This window comes from Canis lupus, chromosome 5, assembly GCF_011100685.1.
Source record: "Canis lupus familiaris isolate Mischka breed German Shepherd chromosome 5, alternate assembly UU_Cfam_GSD_1.0, whole genome shotgun sequence".
Taxonomy (NCBI): Eukaryota; Metazoa; Chordata; class Mammalia; order Carnivora; family Canidae; genus Canis; species Canis lupus.
In genome coordinates, this window is record NC_049226.1 from 23,264,461 (window position 1) to 23,278,777 (window position 14,317).

A 14,317-nucleotide genomic window follows, 5' to 3' on the forward strand; every position below is an offset into this window, starting at 1 on the left:
TGAGCTATAAAGAATTGCAAAGGACTGGGTCTGAATAATCATGGAAATTATGAGGCTTAAAAAGATGTGTTGAATCCAAATAGTAGAAGTTAGGAGAGCTTAGGGACTGTGTGTACTTTCCGTTCCACCACTGTTTAATTATACATTCTCAGCCAATTTTATACCTTTTATAACTTTTGAGGACTCAACTTTATCGTGTACAAAATAGGGATAATTAAATGTATTAGTCAGTTCCCACTAGATTGTACTGTGTAACAACATCCAAGTCTTAGTGATTTCAGACAACACAGGTTTATATCCTGCCCATGTTATGTGTTAGCCGTGCTTCATATGTGATGATGCCTGACAGAGATTATTTCTTCTAAGTTCCAGGCTAAAGGAATAGTTTATACCTGGAAAATATTACATTAATAGCACTGGGAACTAAGCAATGGAGAAAGCCAAATATTCAAGCCTATAGCCAATGTTTTTTTTTTTTTTTTTTTTCCTTTTGGGGAGAACAGAAAATAATTGGAAGCAATAAATCAATATAATCTACAACATAAGAGAACATAATTTATAGGATTAGCTTAAGCATTAAATAAATAAGTTCTTATAAATGTTTAATGCAGGGCAGCCCGGGTGGCTCAGCAGTTTAGTGCTGCCTTCAGCCCAGGGCCTGATCCTGGAGACCTGGAATTGAATCCCATGTTGGGCTCCCCGCATGGAGCCTGCTCCTCCCTCTGCCTGTGTCTCTGCCATTCTCTCTGTCTGTCTGTCTCTCTCTCTCTCTCTCTGTTTCTCATGAATAAATAAATAAAATCTAAAAAATAAAATAAATGTTTAATACAGTTGAGCATGTTCTCAATTATTATACGGATACGAATATATAGATTAGCTTAAGTATCTCTCTCCTGGTTCTCTAATCCTTGCAAAGCTACACAAATTGTCAGTAGGGAACTAACATTTGGAATGTTCTAGGCAGTAATGGGCCCTGTATCATGCAGAGACTTGACATCTTTGAGAGATTAGCAACTGTGTTAAACTAGAAATTTTATATCAACACTGCAGCTGTTTGGGGGGACAGGGTTGAGAGTTTTTGTTATTGTTTTAGTTTTTGATTAGTTTTTGGTTTTTTGTAGTGATAAAAATACTAAAGTATGACATCCTCATTAAGAAGGTACTAGGGTCATAAAATGTACTAGAATTTCACTTTCCTGTGCATTTATCTTAGAGTCTCTTAGACTCATAAAATGCTCTTTTCATAGAAAGAGCAGATTTTATTTGAGTCTTCTGGATTCTAGTGATGTTTCTTCCTACCTCAATCATGAGCTGCTCTAGTCTCTTTACTCCCTTCTTCTTGTCATCTCATTACTCCTACTCATATTCCCTTGTGTCTCACTTAATATTTCCCTATTCTCTTTAAAACACCTTCTTCAGATATTTGTTAACACTATACCCTACTTCATCTGTACATAAGTAGGTCTTCTCCCCAGTCGTGATTAGTCAGAATTGTGATTATGTAAGTGTTTCTCCTATTACCTAACTGCTAATTGTAGGTAACTTTCTAGGAAGGCAGAGAATTGAGTTACAGATTTAGCAAGAATATACCAAAGAGGAAGAAAAAATGTATTTGTTCAGGTCAATTGAATTTTTGTATAGATTTTCATGCACAAAAGCCCACAAGTTTCTCTGTCAGTTATATTGCCACTTCCAGAATTGCTGAAGTTTATTATACCAAGAAGTACTCTTCCATTCCCCACCTACTAGTGTCACTGATGTTATAGTTTTAGGGCACCAGGAATCATATCAGTCTGAGTCCCTTTCCTATGAACCCATTATAAGCTGTTGCCTTCTCTTTGCCCCAGCCATCTTCTCCTACTATATGTGTTCTGTACCTGTTCCAGTCTCCTCTGGCTGAGAGGCCCTACTCCATCTCTCCTGTTATGGATTACATGTTTGTATCTCCCAAAAATTCATATATGGAAGTTCTAACCCCCAACGTGATGGTGTTTGGAAATGGGGGTCTTTGGAAGATAATTAGGTTATGATGAGTTTGTGCCCTTAGAGGAAGAGACACCAATGATTTTGCTATCTCTCTCAGCCTTATGAGGAGGCAGTGAGAAGATAACTATCTGCAAGTCAGGAAGGGAGTTCTTATTAGAAAGCAAATCATAAGGGGTAAGGGGTAGTGGAAAGGGAGGTGGGCAGGGGGTTGGGGTAACTGGGTGACGGGCACTGAGGGGGGCACTTGACGGAATGAGCACTGGGTGTTATATGTTGGCAAATTGAACTCCAATAAAAAAGTAAATAAATAAAAAAAAAAAGAAAAAAAAAAAAAAAAAGAAGAAGGCAAATCACGGGCAGCCCAGGTGGCTCAGTGGTTTAGTGCTGCCTTTGGCCCCGGGCCTGATCCTGGAGACCCTGGATCAAGTGCCATGTTGGGTTCTCTGCCTGGAACCTATTTCTCCCTCTGCCTGTATCTCTGCCTCTCTCGGTCTCTCATGAATCAATCAATCAATCAATCAATCTTTAAAATAAATAAATAAATGTTTAAAAAAAAAAAAGAAAGAAAGAAAGCAAATCACTTTGCACCTTGGTGTTGGTCTCTTCACCACCAGAAATGTGAGAGAAATAAATTCCTGTTGTTTAAGTTACACAGTTTGTGGTATTTTGTAGAGTAGCCTGAGCAGGCTAATGAACCTCCTTTCTACATTTAATCAGACAATGTGAGTTTTATGAGAATAGAAGAATATTGAGAAGAAGCACTTGAAAAATATCAACATTTAAGGAAAAGGCAAAGACCAAAAAGACATGGAATGAAGTTAAAAAGGCATGGTCCTATAAAAATAATTGTATAAGAGAATTTCAGGAATTAGGGAGTTTAGGAACTTCTGGCAATCGGTAGGCTAACCTCCATTAAAAAAAGAACTATAAAGCTGAATAAAATCATTGAAAACAAATTTAGGGCTCTGGAAATCAACAAAAGGAAAAAACACCTTAAGAAGTATTTATTCTTGGAAAAACTGCTATAGCTTCAAATGAGATCAGTGGGACTCTGTGGCCTTCTTGGCTGGACCATTCCTGACACCCTACTCCCACTTCCCAGCAGAGTCAAGGAGAGCTGTTATTTTATCATTGTATCTGAGAATCCCTGCAGCTTTGTTGAGAAAGTTTGATTTCAGGTGCAGGGTAGAATTGGTTGCTAATTTATTGACTAAAGTGGTAAACTTGATCAAAATCAGTAAGAAAATTTTTATCTTTGCTAGCCTAAGTTTGTGGTCCTGGTTGGAGAAAGTGGCAGTCTAATCAGCAATTCAACAAGGATATCCTGTCAACGAGAGAGCCACAGAAAGGCCGGACAAGCATTCTACACATTTCTCACTGTCTGAGAAACTGCATGCATGTGGAGAAGACACTGGAAAGAGCCTATAATTCCGGTGAAGGCAAGGGAGACTTGAAAATAGGCTTAAATTTGAATGTACCCCCAAAGTCATACAAACTAAATGGGCAGAGGGTATAGAAGCTTTATGGGCTTTGGGTGTTTGAGCACAATTTCTGTCTAACTCACTGACTCATCATTAGCTATGCAGAGACAGGGAAATCCTTAAAATCTAAACAGAGATATCAATAGCAACATACTGCAGTGAAGATAGATTTTGCAGTTTATGTTTGGCTAGTTATTTTTTTTAACATTTCAGAAAAATAAGTTGGAATTCAGAGTTAATAACAATGTATTATTGAAAATGTGCCATCAATATATGAGATATATGGGGAGGGAGGCAGTTAATAGAAAATGTATAGAAAATGATGCTGAGTGAAATTCAAATGTTGAATTTGTCAGACAAAAAATTCAAAAGTAAACTATGCCTAGAGAATTAAAGGAAATGTGACAACAATGACTTGAGATTGACTCTCTCTAGAAAAATGAGAACTATTTAAAAAAGAAATTCTAGGGGCAGCCCGGGTGGCTCAGTGGTTTAGCGCCACCTTCAGTCCAGGGTGTGATCTCAGGGACACGGGATCCGGTCCCACATCGGGCTCCCTGCATGGAGCCTGCTTCTCCCTCTGCCTGTGTCTCTGCCCCCCGCCCCCTGTGTGTGTGTGTGTGTGTGTGTGTGTGTGTGTGTGTGTCTATGAATAAATAAATAAATAATCTTTAAAAAAAGAAAAAAGAAAAAATTCTAAAGTTGACATGTACGGTAACTGAAATAAAAATGCACTAGATGGGTTCTGTAGAAAATTTGAAGTAGGAGAAGAGAAAAGAATCAATATACAGGAATGCAGGAAGGAAGATATAAAGAATAATCTAATACAAAGAATAGTGAGAAAAAGATTAGAGGAAAATGATAAGAGTTTCAGAGACCTGCAAGACAGTATCAGTCATATCAATATCTGTAGAGTCGAAGTTCCAGAGAAAGGAAGAGGAGAGAAAGTAACAAAAAAATTTTTTTGAAAAAATAATGGTCATAAATTTCCCAAATTTGATAATTATTAATCTACTGATCCAAGAAGTTTGACAAACACCAAGTATGATAAATACAATAATAATCATACCTAGAAGCACCATAGTCAAATCAAAGAGAAAAACCTTGAAAGCAGCAAGAGGAAATGGCTCATCACATTCAGAGGTGCAACAATACAATTGACGGTGGACTTCTCATCAAAAACAGTGAAAGCTGGAAAGCAGTGGGATGGCATATTCAAAGGGCTGACAGAAGGGGAAAAATTATTACCTAAGAATTCTATGTCTAGTAAAAACTATTCCTCAAAAATGAAGATTAAATAAAGGTATCCACATTTCAGAAAACCAGAATTTTTTGCTGAAGGCAATGCTAAACTGCTGAGCCACCCCGGGCTGCCCAGCAAATATTTTGAAACACAAAAGAAGGAAGAAGGAAAAGTAGAACAAAAATGACATGAGATATATAGAAAAGACTGCAAACTGACATGTGAAAACCTAACCATGTAAAAAAAAATACATTAAATATCAAGCTTTTATTTATTTTTTTTAATTTTTTATTTATTTTTTATTGGTGTTCAATTTACTAACATACAGAATAACCCCCAGTGCCCATCACCCATTCACTCCCACCCCCCGCCCTCCTCCCCTTCCAACACCCCTAGTTCGTTTCCCAGAGTTAGCAGTCTTTACGTTCTGTCTCCCTTTCTGATATTTCCCACACATTTCTTCCCCCTTCCCTTATATTCCCTTTCACTATTATTTATATTCCCCAAATGAATGAGAACATATAATGTTTGTCCTTCTCCGACTGGCTTACTTCACTCAGCATAATACCCTCCAGTTCCATCCACGTTGAAGCAAATGGTGGGTATTTGTCATTTCTAATAGCTGAGTAATATTCCATTGTATACATAAACCACATCTTCTTTATCCATTCATCTTTCGTTGGACACCGAGGCTCCTTCCACAGTTTGGCTATCGTGGCCATTGCTGCTATAAACATCGGGGTGCAGGTGTCCCGGCGTTTCACTGCATCTGTATCTTTGGGGTAAATCCCCAGCAGTGCAATTGCTGGGTCATAGGGCAGGTATATTTTTAACTGTTTGAGGAACCTCCACACAGTTTTCCAGAGTGGCTGCACCAGTTCACATTCCCACCAACAGTGTATGAGGGTTCCCTTTTCTCCACATCCTCTCCAACATTTGTTGTTTCCTGCCTTGTTCATTTTCCCCATTCTCACTGGTGTGAGGTGGTATCTCATTGTGGTTTTGATTTGTATTTCCCTGATGGCAAGTGATGCAGAGCATTTTCTCATGTGCATGTTGGCCATGTCTATGTCTTCCTCTGTGAGATTTCTGTTCATGTCTTTTGCCCATTTCATGATTGGATTGTTTGTTTCTTTGCTGTTGAGTTTAAGAAGTTCTTTATAGATCTTGGAAACTAGCCCTTTATCTGATATGTCATTTGCAAATATCTTCTCCCATTCTGTAGGTTGTCTTTGAGTTTTGTTGACTGTATCCTTTGCTGTGCAAAAGCTTCTTATCTTGATTAAGTCCCAATAGTTCATTTTTGCTTTTGTTTCTTTTGCCTTCGTGGATGTATCTTGCAAGAGGTTACTATGGCCGAGTTCAAAAAGGGTGTTGCCTGTGTTCTTCTCTAGGATTTTGATGGAATCTTGTCTCACATTTAGATCTTTCATCCATTTTGAGTTTATCTTTGTGTATGGTGCAAGAGAGTGGTCTAGTTTCATTCTTCTGCATGTGGATGTCCAATTTTCCCAGCACCATTTATTGAAGAGACTGTCTTTCTTCCAATGGATAGTCTTTCCTCCTATATCGAATATTAGTTGCCCATAAAGTTCAGGGTCCACTTCTGGATTCTCTATTCTGTTCCACTGATCTATGTGTCTGTTTTTGTGCCAGTACCACACTGTCTTGATGACCACAGCTTTGTAGTACAACCTGAAATCTGGCATTGTGATGCCCCCAGATATGATTTTCTTTTTTAAAATTCCCCTGGCTATTCGGGGTCTTTTCTGATTCCACACAAATCTTAAAATAATTTGTTCTAACTCTCTGAAGAAAGTCCATGGTATTTTGATAGGGATTGCATTAAACGTGTATATTGCCTGGGTAACATTGACATTTTCACAATTATCAAGCTTTTAACTACTGTAAAAGGCAGAGATTGTCAGACTGAATGTAAAGAAATTAACAGCTATATTACTTCACAAAACATATACTTTAGATTCAAAAACACAAATAAGTCAAAAATACAAAGAGTAAAAACTATACTACACAAACAGTAAATATAAGAAAGCTGGAGTAACTATATGACAAAATAGACTTTAAGAAATATCACAACAGGGATGCCTGGGTGGCTCAGCAGTTTAGTGCCTGCTTTTGGCCCAGAGCGTGATCCCGGAGTCCTGGGATCGAGTCCCACATCAGCCTGCCTGCATGGAGCCTGCTTCTCCCTCTGCCTATATTTTTGCCCCTGTGTGTGTGTGTGTGTGTGTGTGTGTTTCTCATGAATGAATGAATGAATGAATGAATGAATAAATAAGATCTTAAAAAAGAAAAAAAAAAGAAAGAAATATCACAACAGGGGCACCTGCATGGCTCAGTCAGTTAATCATCCAACTCTTGATTTAGGCTCAGGTCATGATCTCAGGGTTGATTGAGTCCCACATCAGTCTCTATGCTGAGCATGGAACCTGCTTAGGATTTTCTCTCTCTCTCTCTTCCTCTACCCCTTTCTTCCTACCACAAGAGATAAAAAGATATTTCATAATGATAAAATGGTTAATATATTAGGAAGATAGAGCAATTACTTATGTATGTGCATATAAGAAAAGTCTCAAAATACATTATGCAAAAAGTAATATTTAAAAAGAGAAGTGGTAATTTAATGATTACCAGTAAGATATTTGAAACCTCCTAAACATAAAATCAGCAAGGCTGTAGGACTGAATGGCACCATAAATTAACATGGCCTAAATGACATATAGAACATTCCAAACAATAGCAGAATATGTACAGTTTCCAAGTACAAATGGAAAATTCTTCAGTTTATACAATATTCTAAAACACGAAACTAAAGTCCCTATAAATGGAAAAGAATTAAATTGGTACAAAGTTTATTCTCTAATCACAACTAAACCAAATTAGAAGTTAACCTAAAAATTTTTGTAAATCTTCAAATATTTGGGGGATTAAACAGCACACTTCTAAACAACCCACATTTTGAAGGAAAAAAATCACAAGAGTAATTAGAAACATCTTTAATTGAGTTAAAAAGAATATAATCTTTTGATGCAACTAAATCAGTAATTAGAAGGAAATTTAATATTTTATAGGCTTATAATAGAATCAAAGAAATAAAACCAATAATTAAGCTTCCATCTTAAGAAGTTACGAAAAGAGGGGCACTCGGATGGTGTGGTTGATTAAGTGAATGACTTTTAGTTTCGGCTCAAGTTGTGATCTCAGGATGGTGAAATTGAGCCCCCACACTGGGCTCTGTGCTCAGTGTGGAGTCTGCTTAATATTCTCTCTCCCTTTCCCTCACTCCTTACCTGTCCCCTCACCTTTCATAAATAAATAAATCTTAAAAAAAAAAGAAGTTACAAAAAGAAGAGCAATTCAAACTCAAAAAAGGATGACATAATGAGTATCAGAGCTGAAATCCATAAAATGGAAAAAAAATTAAAAATCAAAAGCTAATTCTTTGAAAAGAAAAAAAATGATAAACCTTCTTTGCTATCTGGCAATGAAATGACATAAAAGAGATCAAACTACATGATTTCATTATATAAAGCTTAAAAACAGGTAGAACTAACCTACAGGGGTAGGAGTAAGAATAATGATTGCTTTTGTGGATGAGAGAGTAGTGATTAGAAAGAGGCATGAAGGAAAATGTGTAGGAGTCTGTAACAATTTCTTGCAGTGGTTGTTGTAGACTGTGGTTACACTGGTGTGTCCATACTTTAAAGATTCACGAAACTGTACACTTATGTACTGTGCACATTATACTTCCATAAATATTTTGTTAAAATTACAAAACACGTGGTTTTAAAGAAGAATAACAATTGAGGAGAGAAGGAAAGAACTAGAAGAGAAAACTTATACAACATCCAAGAGTGACAAAGAGCTGGAAATAGAAAAGAGATTAAAAGATAAGGCCATTAAAACTCATGAAAAATTTATCAAAGTGACAACCTTGAACAATTCTGTAACTACCACAGATATTTAATGAGTAGTTGTTTATCTGCCCACAAAGCAAACACCAAGACCAGACAGCTTTATGGATATGTTCCATCTATCTTGAGAAACAGAAAAGTTTCATCTTCTACAACTTTCCAGAGAATAAAAGAAATTGTACACATAAATGCAAACTTGACATATAACAGATAGACCAGTGGAAAACAGGACAGAAAGATTAGACTCTTCAATAAATGTACTGTGACAACTGGGAACCAAAGTTCCAAGGGAACAGAACTAAGCAGAGAGGACAAAACAATCTCAGAAATTAAACACAATGTTCTTTCATGCTTTTTTCCAAAAGCAAGTATTCTCATTGTTATTTTCACAATTTTGGCCATACTTCAGCATTGCAGCGGATCAGTATATTCAGACATAAATCCAATACTTAGAGTAAGGAAACCACTTTTGTAATCATTGAATCACGGCTGGAGTACCATTCAATGTAGCTGTCGTTTTTTTTTATTTATTTATTCCAAGTGAATATTCACTAGAGAATCTTTCTAGATTTTGTTTTGTTGTAATTCCTATTGGAATACTGTATCTGTAGTGCTGTGTGTTTAAGACAGCTTTGCCATTGCCATGATTCTGCAGCTCCTCAGATACCTTGCCATGGTTGGACTGAGTCTCTGTGGGACAGAGCCCTCTGGTGATCTTAGGGTATCTGAGCTCTAGGAGAGTTACTTGAATTGATTTACACCAAAGTTGTGGTTTCCAAGCAGAATAATATGTAGTTTTATAAGAAAACTATACCTCTTAATACATACAAACAGTAAAAAGAAGCTATAAGTAATAAATAATTGAAGGCAAGTACAGTCTCTGATTTGGAGACTAGTGAGACCTGAAAGGATTACATTTCTGTAAACATCATGGCCTCACTATCTGTAGAGGAGAAAACAGGAAAATTAACAGATTTTCATCTATGGAGAAAAGAGCCAGCCCTTGCATGATTGTTACAGTTAGGTTTTTATTCAAAACAGCTGTAATTTAGTTATTTAAAAATTATTTTGTGTGATATCTGCAGAACAAACAGATAAAAACCCAGAACTGCCAGTCAGTTATTGCCCATGGAATTTTAATTAAATTAGGTTACATTTCAGTCCATTTATCAAAGAATATGCCATTTATATTTTGGGAAAGATAAGCCTTATCAAATATAATATAAAAGAAATTCATCTCAAAACCCTGAAGGCCCTTATTGGGTCCTGTTGGATGGAAGAACCACTACACATCCTCATAGGATATGCCTGAGTGTACAGTTCAGGAAAGGCTATCACTTGATCAATGAAACCTTGTAGGAAATACAGAGGAACTGCGCTTTCTGAGCCTGGCAGCTAAGCAAACAATCATTCTACTTCATAAAAGGGATGTGACAAAATTGATCAAGGCCATTCTGAAGTTTACGGAGCTACAGTGTTTGCACAAAGGGCGAACACTTGAGCTCTGTTATAAATGAAACATCAGTTGGACTGGTGGGCAAATGTGGAGACACAGACATGCCTAGAGCAGATTAGGCATTAGGGCAGGCACTTGACCTCCTGGTACAAAAGCAGCAAGGTTAAATTTGTCTCAACTGAAGGGACAGTGAATTGCCAAATCCCTTCAAATCCACAGTACTTCTTGCAACCTTGTTTTCCTCTTCATTTCTCAGCCACCACCCAAGCTCAGGCCCTCATTGGCTTTTGTTTGCCATATTGGTTTGGAATGTGGTAATGGTCTCATTTCTGTTATTGCTGCATTTTATACAAGTGCTGAAATACTTTATTAGAGTTCATGTTACACATTCTGTTCATGTTGTATCTGTTGTCCAAAAATGTTCCATGCCTCTTTTTATTCCTTCATATAATCCTCATATTCTAGCATGGTCTCACCTTATTCTCCCCAAATGGGACTACTTGAACTGTGAATATGATTGGAAGGTCCCTATCTTCTTTGCAAATCAATAATCTACTCACCCTTTAAGGCTTATTTCATTTGCCTTCTTTTGTTTATTTCCCTGACAGTCTCCAAAGCCCAGACTACCTCACTTCTTTATCTATAAAGCTGATCATACATCATTCTTTTTACTTATGTATATGTCTATTTCTGCTCTTAAAAGTAAGGACCTTGAATTCATGGGCTGCCTCATTCATTGGAATCCCCAGTACCTACCACAGTTCTTAGCAAATAGAATGTTTAATAAATGGTTATTCAATCGAACTGAAAATAATACCAAGTGGACTTTTTTTTTTTTTTTTTTTCCCCTATCTGAATCTGAAAACTTCCTGTGCTGGGTGAACTTCCTGCCCCAAGAAACTCTATGGGGAAGAGATTCTATCTCTTTTTAATGAAGTTGAAATTGGCTTGCTTACCCAGGTCACTGGGGCACCAAAGATTAGACTATGACTCAGGATTCACCAATTTGATACCCACCCTGTCCTTCAGAGGAGGGAGAAATCATGGAGAGCTCTAAGAGCCATAGGTCATACAAGATCTAGTTGCAAGCAATGGTGCCTATTGCAGCAGTATACTGCCATGCCAAATGTGTTGAGACTATTTTGTGACATGATTTGGGGCACTGTTGCGGGTTTCTCTCATTCTTACCTTCAGCTCTTCTGGAGATTCTCTGGCAGATTCAGTTCTTTTTACTTAACTTGGGCAAAGTCAGTTTCTGTTCCTTGTAATAAAAAGAAACTTCATGGATACAGAAGATATTGCTTCACACCATGGTGGCTCTGATCAAGTCTTTCTCTTTATTTAGAATGTCCTGTTTTGCCTAAATGTTCTCACTTATCCTTAAAGATCCATCAAAAAAGCCATCATCCTCATACACGTTAAGTAGGAAGGATCACACAGTGATCGTACTTGATGTTATCTCTCTCTTACCCTTTCTCTGTCTCCCTTGATTCCTCTCTCCTCCTCCTCTCTCCTTTTCTGATTTGAACCCCCAACCATTTGCTTTCTTTATTATGCCCTCTTACAGTATTTGCTATAGTCATACAAAAAAAAATCTGTTTTATGTGAACTTGGATTTATCTGTTTGAGGGCAAAGATTGGGTTTTATAGTATAGTATGCTCATAAATAAGTAATAGTTGCCTCTCTGGGGGAAAGAGTGCATGTCGATCTATATCTATACATAGATATAAATAAACATAGATATGTTTATATGTACAGAATTTTATATATGCATACAAGTTTATTAAAATTTAACTGATATACAGAATGTATAAATACAATTTATAGATAATAAAATATATAACTTTATTGTAAATTCCACATAACCAATTAATTCTCAGATAGTCTGATTTTTGCCAAACTCTTGTATCCATAACCAAACTATGCCTGCAATTAATAAGAATATTTCTGACATGAATGTTGGCTAATATTTTATATTAATGAATAAGAGGAAAGGGAAACAAGGTAAGTATGTTGGAACTTTACTCATTTTTCAATGACATGAGTGACTTCATTCCTGATTTGAATAACAGTTGAATACTGAGAAAGTGTTTTTTCAATCTTTTTTTTTTTTTTTAAGATTTTATTTATTTACTCATGAGAGACACAGAGAGAGAGGCAGAGACAGGGCAGAGGGAGAAGCAGACTCCATGCAGGGAGTCCGACGTGAGACTCGATCCCGGATCTCCAGGATCACTCCCTGGGCTGGAGGCGGCGCTAAACCACTGAGCCACCCGGGCTGCCCGTATTTTCTCAATCTTTTGTGCTATTTACAATGTTACAGTTATAGACATAACATACTTTTTAAAAAAGATTTTATTTATTTGAGAGAGAGGGAGGGAGAGAAAGAGGGAGTGAGCACAGAGGGAGACGGAGAAGCAAACCCCCCAGCTGAGCAGAGGACCCTATTATCTAGAACCTATTATCTAGATCATGATCTGAGCCAAGGCAGACACTTACGGACTAAGCAACCCACACACCCTAGACATGACATAATTTCAAGTTTAATCTGTACTATAGATATTTTCTGTGTAACATTCTTAAAACTAGACAACCAACAAACAATAAATCACACCCTGAACTGCAGTATTTGCCTATTTCCATGGTCTAAGTACTCCTGGCATGGCTGATTTCAGACTATAAATGTAATTCCACTCAGGGCAAACTTAGAAAACTACGTGCAGTAGCACGTGATTACTTCCACTCTAGAGATTCAATAGATACAAATGATATTCAAGAACAAAGACAACAGTAAAATGCATAAAAATTAGGGAATAATGATTTTTGAGTGCTCTTTTAACTTATTCAAAGGTAAGTTTATATAATTTAATTTTTCACATGACTATTTAGCCAGCTAACAAAACTCCTGAAAATTTAACAATTGATTCTTAGGAGACTGTACAAGTTACCTTCAGCATACCACTGAATTAGTGTTGTTCCAGACAACACTACAAGACACTATGGGAATATATAGTAGGTGCTCAAAAAAACACTAATTTAAATATAATTTGATGGTTTGGCATTTATCAGAGCAGAGCTTATCATCTCTAGGCCCTGCCAGGATAATTTCAATAAGTACACAATGTGAATTTTCTCTAGGCTCTGCGACCCAAAGAGTGTATCAGATTACCACTAACTTCCTAAAATTCCAACTTCCTAAAATTCCTTAGAGATTACAGGGAGAAAGAGAGAGAGTCTTCTCCATCACTTACCTTGAAACCAGCACAGCCATAGGCTTCCCATAAAGAGAGCAGCATGCTGGCCTTGTATTCTTGCAGGGCTCCTGATAATCACATGTCCCTTGAAGTTTCTTGGTGCTATTTTTGGATTATCACTGGGAGTTCTAAATACCATAGACCTCAGACATTTGAGTTCAGAGGGTTCCAAAGATAGTATATAACTTGTTAAAATTTCGCAACCAGCAGACCTATATTAAAATCCCATTTTACCCTTATGAGTTTTATAATCTGAAGTAACTCATTAACCTAAGTGACTTTCCTCACTAAGTGAGAACAAAACTATTATAAGAAATCAGTAAAAAAAAAAAAAAAAATTCAGCTAGGTAAAAATGATGCAGGCCCAGGGATTCAGTTTTGTTTTTTGTTTTTTTTTAATAGACTGGGCATATGCAAGGATACTATGGTGCCCCCTTTACCCCAGCCCTAACACTAAAACACTGTTCTTATTAAGGAAGAAAACATTTTATTTGTAACTCCCAATGATCTCTTTCTCCCCCTTCTTCCTCATCAGCCATAGCACTTTATTATCTAGATAACATGTTTTATCTAATTATATGCAGTTCTGCCTTGTCTTTTAATTGCTTCCTATTTGTAAATCTTGCTTCCCCACTTCATCTTGCTCACCATCACATCACACGTCCACTCCAGGTTAGATTGTAATTTCCTGAGGACTGCAATCTAGCATAAAAATTGCTTATAAACTTTTGGCAGCTTATACTGTCTGATAAGGGTTTAGACACATGGACATCAATAATTATTTGCAAAAATTTATTCCCTAATCCTGGGGCAGAAGTAAAAGTACTCCTAAATAAGTCCTTTAGGTTTTGCAAGCTAGAGTGGTGACTCTTGGAGAGCATCTAGCTTCAATTCCAAAGAAGCTGGAGGTAATGATGTTGGATAAGAGATTGTCTTACTTGCTTCATTACCCAACAAATTA